The sequence below is a fragment of the Nelusetta ayraudi genome, unplaced genomic scaffold (assembly GCF_046127955.1).
Source record: "Nelusetta ayraudi isolate G7.1 ecotype Tasmania unplaced genomic scaffold, CSIRO-AGI_Nayr_v1 ptg000042l, whole genome shotgun sequence".
Lineage (NCBI taxonomy): Eukaryota > Metazoa > Chordata > Actinopteri > Tetraodontiformes > Monacanthidae > Nelusetta > Nelusetta ayraudi.
The window spans coordinates 14,363,607-14,374,193 of NW_027466092.1; positions in this window are offsets into that span (position 1 = coordinate 14,363,607).

Consider the following 10,587-nt stretch of genomic DNA (forward strand, 5'->3'; position numbering starts at 1 on the left):
TCACAGGTCTCAGACTGTGGCCAACACCAAAACAGAACAGCGTCGGTGAGGGTCGTTCATCCTTAAAAATGACCAGTGCAAAAGGCCAGGGGTGAATCAGTCTCCTTCTGCAGGGATGAGCTGGTTTCTGCTGAGGCTGCACTCCCCTTTTGTCACACAGTTGCTGTGGAAGAAGAGTGAGAGAGACGTACGGCTGCCATTCCTAAAATGTACACAGGCCTCCTGCTCTGCATGTATGCTTTGTTTCATCGACACCCTGCTGGAGTCATACCTCGGGAGCAGCTGATCACTGGGTGCCCAGCTCAAGAGTGCCTATAGTTGATAAATAACCACAATGGCGTGGTAGCTCAATCGCTAAGATTACAGCTGTTAACCAAATCCTGTTTGCCCTCTAGTGCGCTTAAAAGTTGTGTTTGTAAAAGTGGTGCACTAATTTCATCGCAGCATTGTCCCAAATGGGTAACTGTTGTTTTGCACCCAGAGACAGTTGCAGAGACATTTTTCACCACCAACTGCTGCTGCTTCTTCTTCTACTTCAAGTACTCCAACTACTACTTTTTGTTTTTAACAGAAAACAGCAAACCAATAGTAAAAGAAGCTTTGATGGAATATTGTCACTATTAAATAACATTCTATTCCTATTTAAATTTCCATTCTATTTAAATTTCATGTCTTCCAGCAGGAGAGATGGACCTCTTCCTACTCTTCCTCCACCTTTTCCTCTTTTTCCTCCTCCTCTTCTTCCTTCTCTTCCTCCACTTCCCTTGACTCTTCACTACGCTCACTCTTAAACTAGGGGCACACTTCAGTATTAATGCGTTTTAGCTAACTAGCACATGTTAAACTTGCGTTAGCTGTGTGTTACAGTCCCCACAATAAATGTCCAATAAAAACTTTCCGTAAAAATCCCTCAGAGAAATCAGGGCACCAGCTCCTTGTTACCCATACACAGTACATACTAACATTAGTTAGTAGTAGTTAGCATTTGCTAGTAAGTTAACAGCCAGCAAGCCAACATTATAAAAGCATGGTATAAGCTAGCTAATGCCATCACTACAGCATCACTGCTACTCTTTTTTTTTTTTTACTCTCTGTGTAAGTGTCCATCACTCCACTCACACTCAACTCATTTGCATCCTATGTGTATTCACAAATTCTTAGTTTGATCATTTTGAACACTTATAGATATTCATTCTAAACAATTACACAATCAAAGTATTTAGCATGGACTAAAAAGTTTGAAATTTGGATCAGACATTCTGAATTCTCAAAGGACTTGGAGGCTTGCTGCTGCTGAAGCTGTTTGATGCGATGATGCTGCAGCAGTTTTATCAGAATGGACTTGATTGTAGTTCGACATCAAAAATGAATCAGAGGACAGCTAAATGTCTTTCTTGATTTGATGTTTTTGTTTCATTCCCAACCCTTTTCACCAAGCATTCAGTTAAAATTACAACTCACAACGCACAGCTAATGCTGCCCTTTGAACCAATAGGAATCCCCGAGCTTCATTTGAAAGGCTGAAATGGCAGTGCAAAGTGCAAAGTGCAATAGCGACCTTGAATGGGACTGGCACAGGGTTTCATCCAACCACCTTCCAAGGACGGTATGGCACCCTGAGGTTTCTGTCATGTGAGCTCCAACTGACTGGCTGTAGCCCCCCCAAACACTAGCGGCTCAAGTTCCAAACATTAGTGACGCAACAATATTTGTGGAAAGAGTGTGATACGATGACTTGGATTTTCCAGGTCTCGCAGAGTGCAAAACTGGTTGTGAAATCAGTGGTCTTATTTCCCTTTTGCCTCATCCTCACACACACACCAATCACACGCACCACCAGTGAGTCAGAAGGCCTGAACGTCAGCTGGTACTTCTGAAAATCACCTTCTATTCACAGAAATCAGATTGCTTCTTGTTTGTTGACAGTACATGCTGGCTGTTTTTCTTGTCGAAGTGCTAACTGCGTCAACGAGATCCTGGATTTGAAGTTCAGTCTTCACATTCTTCATGGCTTATGTTCAAGAAGCAGCTAGAAACTCCATTTCATTGACAAACTACTATACTTAAGTGACAGTTGACGTTCCTGTCACTATGCCTCCAATTGATCATGCGCCCTTGCTACTTGGCCAAGGGAATCTTTTTGGCTAAATGGCTAGCGCACATGACTATTGCCCAGGAGTTTGAGGGCCTACCCGGGCCCTCTGCACCTTGCCACATGTCATGCCACACCTGGCCATGAATTATTTGTCTGAATTTTCATTTCACTTGTAAATTGCACCACAATGAGGAAATTATGTGGAGCATTTTTTTGTTTTTGTTTTTTAATTTAGCTTAGTTCAAATTAGTTTCATCTTTCTCAGGAAAGATGTAACAACATGGTACATAACATTGAAATGTCAGAGAGAATGCTTCCTCCTCCTTTTATTGTTATTATTTTTTTTATTTCTTAGCTAAATATTTCGAACTAGGCCACAATGCAGACAAACAAGCCCGGTATTCATCTTAGAAGTACCACAATTTCAAGCACAGCCTCTCATATTTGCTCTTTTTCCTTCGTAGCCAATCAGGTCGTCAGAGGGAGGTGGTGTCAAATGGCAACCAGTGTCAAGGGTCAAACCAAGTCAGTGAGCCGTGCACGGGCGGCATGTGGGTGGAAGTTCAAGCAGTCCACTCACGTTTTGTCAGTAAACAGCTCGGGGACGCGATTTTGTACTAATCCCTAAAAAACTAATCGAAGTTCCATTCAACTGTTTACATGCAAAGCTAACACTGGAATATTGAAATTTTATTGATGAACGAGCCTGAAACAATCCAGGAAGTGATGTTTTTGGCCAGGTGGTGCATCGTGTTGCCAGTTTTACAACAAAAACACCGCCCCATCCCCGGGTCTTCTCCTTGACACTTGAGTTTGTTCTCTGTTGTGTGCTCTACAATGACAAACCCGACCACAAGAAATTGGCCAACACGGAGGTATGACTCGAGCTACACATGGCACAAACAAACACTATTAGCATATAGCAAGTAGCTAAAACCGGAGGAGAATTTAATGATGAATAGGAAGCTTAAGGAGCTTTTTTTTGAAATGCTACATTAGCATTATCTGAAATTCAGTGAGGGGCTTCCTGGGGTTGTGCACTACCACCCTGAAGTGGAATGATCGACTGACAATCAGGAATTTAGCTAAAACTTTAATCTGAAATCAAGAACATTAAACAGATAAATCTTAATTTTTGGAGGAGCTTTATTTTGAAATGTTACATTAGAATTTTCTGAAATTCAGTCGGGGGGCTCCCACTGGCGGTGTACTACCAGGCAGACATGGAAGAAAGAACTGACAACGAAGGATTTTCCAAAACTATTAATCTGAAACCAAGTGGAGAACAGCGATTCTATCTAGTTTCCCCATTGTGCTCAATGATTAGCGAGATGCCTGGTGTACACGCAGCCAGCAGAAAGCGAGTGGATTCGTTGTTCTGTGTAAAAACTGCGTGGTGTCATTCGGAGGTCTGAACATGTGGCTGAGTGAGTGTATTTATTTATTTACTCGTTCATTTATTTATTTGCATCAGGTCGAGGTGTCGAACGCGTCACTCCCCGGGTGCTCAATCAGCAGAAAACACGAGCGAATCCCACTCCTCCCACAAGGTGATGCTGTTGGCCTCTGTTGAATCGTGATGGGACGGACGAGGTCAGCAGCAACGGCAGTCCTCAGATAGACAAAGTTCAGTTTGTAACAAGGGCCGAGGTGAACGCAGTATTCCAGAACACCATCCAGAAACCATTTCACCAGCAGCAGCAGCTGCAGCTAATGTGAACATCGCTAAGTTGGGCTAAAAAAAAAAATTCTAAACAAAAAAAGGTAATTTGTGGGAGCAACAGTCAAGAAGGGGATTAATCAAATCAATGCAGTTGAGAACACAGAGGTGCAGAAGGTTCCAAAAATCTGCTTCACAGTCAGATTCCACTGTTTGAGGTCAGAAGTCGCTTCGTTGGGCACAGAATCTAACAAACTGAGAGAACTCTGCTGTCCTCCTAGCTGCAGGCTCTCCTTTCTCTGTCTGCACCTTTGGATTCCCTCCTCTTGTTTATTTGGAATTGTCCAGAAATGGCGGCGACGGGAGACGCGCTGCGGTGTCCTGGCTCGGTCGCTTCCTCTCGTCAGTGTGAAATTAAGGTCAGGAAATATGCAGGTCACACTGGAGGGAAACTGTGTCGGCCTGACGGAGTGAGCCGCTGCAGACAGCAGTTCAGATTACATCTGCTGATTCGAAATATGAGCTCAGCGTGTGTGTGTGTGTGTGTGTGCGTGTGTGTGTGTGTGTGTGTGTGTGTGTGTGTGTGTGTGCACGCGCAAATCGAAGCAAGCCATAGTCAAAGGGCCCATATGATTCACATTTCCTGAGCTTTATTTCTTTTATTTGCTTCTTTGAAAAGCACATTCTGCCCCTTTTTACTGCCTCCCCTCAAATTCACACTGTCTTTAGCTTCTTGCTAATGTGAATGCTTTTTTTTGGGAGGACCTTCTACTTGTTTGGAAGACGACGGAAACAAGGCGTTCTCAGACAGGGGTTCATCTTGTCCCTAACCTGGGAGTGGTATCAGAGCCCTTTGTGACGTCACAACATTTTGTTTTCCAGAACTTACATTTCCGCGCACATTTCTGAAAAATGGAGCAAGTAAAATGAGCAAATGACCTCAGTTACAGGATGAAGAGACATTATTGTTTGAAAACTACGGTGTGAATTTGTGTAGACTGTGACCTTTATTTTATTTTTTTAGGTTTTCAAAGTGGGCCCTCTTCTGGAGAAACTGAATTTTCCAGCTCTTTTGGTGTTACTGGCATGCCAACTAACGCACAAAGTTCTAAAAATGAAACCCAAACAGGCTGCTCAGATTTTTTTCAACTTTCTACATCACAAGTGGAGCTGATCGACATAGTAACGCACGCCTCGGTAGACTTTTTTTTGTTAAATGTGAGCGAGGCGTCACCAAACGAGAGCTAGGAGCCGTCGTTCCCTGCTAGCTAGTGCTAGCAGTGAACAGCTGGCCAATCACAAGGCACTGCCATGGATGGAGCAGGTACGGGAGGGGGAGGGGAGAGATAGAACCTCAGACTGAGTGGGAGAAACGCTGGTTTTGAGAGGCCCAGACAGCTCAAACTAGGAGTGTCGTGGCCACAAACCTTGTTTGTCGTTGGGTTCCTTCATAGTTACTAATGAGCAGATTTTGTGGTGACAATTTGGATGGAACGGATGCATTCCGTAGTCTATCAATGTTTGCAGAAGACAAAAGACACATAAAAGATGAACAAAGCACACAGATTACAGACAGTATCCAATCCCCAGAGTCCAAATGCTCTTACATGACATGAGAAACACTTGTCCATTAGGAAATAGGTCATGCGCGACAGAAAGCCATGTACTGTATGTAAACAGAATCATCAGTGTCATGTGTGACCTGATGTTTAAAACAACACCCCAAAACATTACCTTTAAGGATTTCCTGTCTTTCAGTCACTCACTTCCTTCCCTTCCTCTCCCCCCCCACAGCCGGCCAGGGCGCTCCTTCCTGCTCCGTCACCTGCCCGGTTCATTCCAAATGTAAATGTCTTGTTTTGTTTATCTTGTTTTATTTTGTTTCTGGTCACTGTTGTGTTATTAATTGTTATCAGTGTAGATGTACATTCAAAATGATCCCCTCTCCATTCAGTATAATAATATTGCTGTTCTATTATACCTGGAAGGAAATTCAGATCAAAGCCTTTATTTGTATGATGGTGTAACTAAGACACACATGCAGGATCACATGCTCCTTGAGGAAACACAGAGAAGAGTGATTTGACATAAAGCTGCCCAGACAGCAGTAATATTAGACGTTTCTCAGTTCCGTTGTGGCATCACCACCCACTTCCCCTTTAAGCTGCTTTTTATGTACAGTTTTCCATCGGCAAAGGGAAATATAAATTGCAGTTTTGTGTGATCTCACTTCCTTGTTGATGCCCACAAACCCAAAAAGATACAGCCAGGCCCCTTGTGTGCAAACTCTGCATAATCTGATAGTACTATTTTTAAAGAAACCCATATTTGGGCTGAAAGCTGCTCTTGAGTTTGGCAAGATTTTGATGATGTTTTGACTTTTGCATGTGTAGTTTCAAGCCTTCTTTAGCCTAACAAGTGTGAAGCGTGCTTCTGTGAAGGATGATCCTGTCCGACATGTTTAGGAAAAGTGGCACCGAGAGCCCAAACTTCCACGTGTTTACCCAAGTGACAAACTAATGTGGCTTTTCTGTCTTCTGACTGTGTGACTGGATTGTTGACTTCACCAAAGGTTTAGTTTATCTTTTTTCCTTCGTCCATTTTTGATTGATGAAACCTTGCAAAGGTTTGGAAAGGCTCACAAAAGGTGTTTCTCTCTAAATGTTGTGAAAGATTTCATTCCAAAGGGCATTTTATGAGCAATAAGATTGTTATATTTAGCTACACACAGAATAAACAACAAATTATTTGATTTATTGGAAAACCTAAAGAAAACAAGACAAACATTTTATTTTTATTAATTTGACTGAATTAAAACTTTGTGTTGTATAATACTGAAATTTCAAAAACCATATTTGTCTGCACAGCTCAGATAAATATAGTTTGTCTAAATGGACACAGTCCTGGATTGGAGGCGACGCCACAGACACGTAGAAACCATCAGGGATGGTGTGAACGGAAAATATCACCAAGGCCTACATTAACAAAGCTGTGAGGATAAAGTGGGTGAAATATCAATATTGGGTATAGTAGTGAAAAGAAAGACAAAAAGAAAAAAAGAAATTGCAGCATGATGTCATCGGTCTAGGAAATCCAGTGGAGTGAAAGGCAGCGAGCCAGTGAGACAAGCTGTTTCCCATCAGTCGCCTGAGAGCTCTGAGAGACGACCGCCGTCATCGCTGCAGACTCATAAATCTCTGAGTGAAATGCTTCACGGCTTACTTTGTGACCCAATATGAAAAAAAAAAAGAGCTGGGGGATACAATAACAAAAGCAGACAGTGCGCATTCAGCTCCAGCTCAGTCAAGCTGAACTGCAAAACGCCAAACTCACCCCTGCCCCCACTGTCAGGACTACAATGGTGTGTGTGTGTGTGTGTGTGTGTGTGTGTGTGTGTGTGTGTGTGTGTGTGTGGTCAATTTACAGTATATCCTGAAAGATTTTGTATATTTTGGTTACAACGCTAAATGGAGCATGTGCAGATGTACCTGATGACGCTAACAAACGCCCCTCCTGTGCCAATACTTACATTTTAACAGAAAGTACAGACTAAAAAGGCACTCTTTCATAAATACATAAAAAATAACAGAAAAGTTTCCCTACCAAAGTCACAACCTGAATATTCCAACTAATGGCAGATTTACTGGGAACTATTTCATTTCTACTGAAAAACACATTTAAGGAAATACTATTGTCAACAACATAAAATTACATCACAGATGGATTAATGAGACTTCAAGAGTGAAATGTTGGAGGTCTGTCGTAAAAGCCTACCATCTCAGTTATTCATAATGAGCTGAATAGACCAACCACCCTCTGCCTCCAAGCTGAGCTTAAATAGTGACCCAACGATTGAAGGAACCAATGGGAAGTTTTTCTCCGTTACCAGCTTCCTCCAGTATTGATGAACAACTCAGATTGTGTTGTTTTTAAGACCAAAACAGTTTCTTTTTTGTTTTTTTGTCTAAAGTTGAAGTTGGTCATCGTGTCTGAGTAAATGCCCAGTGCTTCCATGGGAGTGTTGCTACAGACATAGTGTCTTAATGAGACATTGCAGGGCCAGGAGGCTCTGTCATTGACTTTAGTCAATGAAAGTGCATTTTTGAATCTGAAGCAAAGTGTTCCTTTAACTGTATATCTAAACTGGGCATGACCTTGCATAGTTGACCGGAGCCCACAAGGTCATCCGTCTGACATTTACATGCTGCTCAGCGCTGGATCCCAGTTTAGGGGAAAACAATTCCAGAGCTTTAATTTAATTCCTACTTCCTGCGATTTCACATCGCTTGAGCCTTTCATTAAAAAACCATTTCTGCCTCCGAGGGCCCGAGTAGCTGTGCATTACTGCAACCGCAGAGGACACGTCGGTTTTACTCTGTGTTTACTATGCATTGTGTTCCGACCGTCCGAGAGATGTTGGCATGCTGCGGGCCGACCGAGCACAGACGCACGCAACGCTTTCAGCTCTGACAGTGTGCCTTGTTCAGGACTGCTGCTGACATCACTTGTTTCTTTTTAGGGAGACTACGCAAAAAGAGCTTCCTTCCCTTCATCTTTCTTCTCCATTCTATTTTTATCCAGCGTTGTCAGAGACCTGGGTTCTGGACCAGGTGACATTGACCTACTGAGGTCAAAAAATGTAAACTTTTGTGTAGTTTGGATTTTCAAATAGCCAGGAAAACCACCTCATGTGGCCGGTCGAAATAGTTTTTTTGACTGTTACATTGTAAATAGTGAATGTAGGTCATCAAAAGAACAAGCATTTTTCTACGAGGATGGGATTATGCCAGTAAACCAGAATAGTTTTGAAGTTGCCCAGGATCAAACCCATGACATCCCAGTCTCAGGAGAGACACTCTAGCACTGGGCCACTGAGCCGGTAGTAATCTAGTCAGCAGCAGCAGCAGCAGCAGCAGCAGCAGCAGCAGCAGCCAGTATTTACATGGTGTAACCGCAGGCTGTAAACAGAGCAACTAGAGGCTCCCTGCTCCTGCTCTTCTTCTCCTGGATTTTTATAGCTGCTTCAAAAAGTATCACTCTTAGCCTTACTAGCCATGTACTTCCTGACTCTTTACCTGAAGGGTAGATTGAGCAGCTCAGGAGCGCAAAGCAGGCAGAGACCATTTGAAAAGGGTGTTTTTGCCCAGATGGGTGACAGAGATGAGATCACACTTCAGAATCCGAGCAGTGCAGCTGCCGGCCAGTTTGGTTGGGATACTTGCCAAGTCTACCTCACGCGTGTTAATTCTAACCTGCCCCCGCTCACTTCTCTTTCCTCGCCAACAATCACCTCTACATAATTGTCACTTCCGCGGTAACCATATTTCATCGCTGCCGCACCATTTCCACCGAGCAGGATTAACTACTGACCTGAGTATGACTGTTTGCTTAGTGAGCGAGACCTCCGCGGCTCCACTCGTCCCACGCACACAGTGGGCTCCCGCTCTCTTTTTTTTCACCCCCCTTTTTGAAAACAACTCAATGGTTTGCGAGTCAAATAAACCTCACGCTTAATCTCCCCCTTCTCTCATTATGAGCAGCTCCATGCTAAAACCCAACCAGGCGGCTAATGGCTGAGTCCCGTTTCATTTCTCCTCGACGTGGAAGTGAGGAGGGTCGGGATGAAGTACGACGGACTGAAGACAATCTGAGCTTTGATGGCAGTAATGACACGGTTGCATCGAACAGTAAATGCTGACTGGATCCGGTTTTTGATTTTGTTTTTTTGGTGGTTTTTTTTTTGATTAAAACCATCCGATATTTTTAAAATATTTGTACTGGCTCAGCTAGAACTGTACAAATTGCAGGAATAGGATCCGAGCCAATGCGTGCTGATGATGCACAAAGGTTGCATAGTAACAGCCAGTGGAATGTGACAAGGAGCTCAAAGACTAGGAACCCAATGTTGAAATTGGATTTAGCTACAGAGGGAAGAGTGCTGTTGGCATCGAAAATGTCGTTTGGAGTCAGAGAACATCGACGCGAATCCCTGAGCCGAGGCATTTTTACCAAGAGCATCATTTTGTTGCTACAATTATTGCCGTTCATCTGTCAGTGGGTTTAATGGGGTGCAGATTGTGCCAATATTAACTAGACTACAAAATATATACATCCGCTCTAGTGTTTTATGAATCCAATGAAGAAAGTGTATGTTTTGGGTCTCAGAATTAAACATTGTGGATTTTCCAAAGTATTTATTTAGCTTTCACACCCAAGGTGCTGTCTGTTAAGTTGCAATTACATGGTTTGGCAACTGTGTGGAAATGGTTTCACAACACACTTCCTGGATCTTCGTTAGCATTCCAGTACCAAATAAGTGTGATTCAGTGTGACAAGTCTGAGAGATGCTCAACTCTAATTTGGTGCTGATGGTGGTCCGAAATGAAGATAGATTGTGGGTTTTGTCTGAAAAAAAAATATATGTATATCATGGAACAAAAAGCTGATTGTGTTTTGTATGTGTCGAATTAGTAAAGCAGATCTAATACGTGTGTCCCAAATTGCATACTTCCTCACTAAATGTATTTTGGCCATGGTGTAACCCCACCTTCACCTTAAGATGTCTTCATCATCACATATATGTAGTAATAATCTCCAGCACCCCCACCACTTTGAGCGAAAGAGCAGTGCTAGAACCTGGATGATTGGATGGAAGTGAAGAGACTTAGTGTGTAGGTATTCCAAACATGGTGTTTTATATCCACAAAGGTCCAAAAATACACTGTGGATCAATATAAATATGTAACATCGTCTTGGAACATTGTGTTTGTGGTCAAGCAGAAGTTTTGCAATGGCATTAGCTTGCTGGCTCACATTAGCATCCGCTACTTAG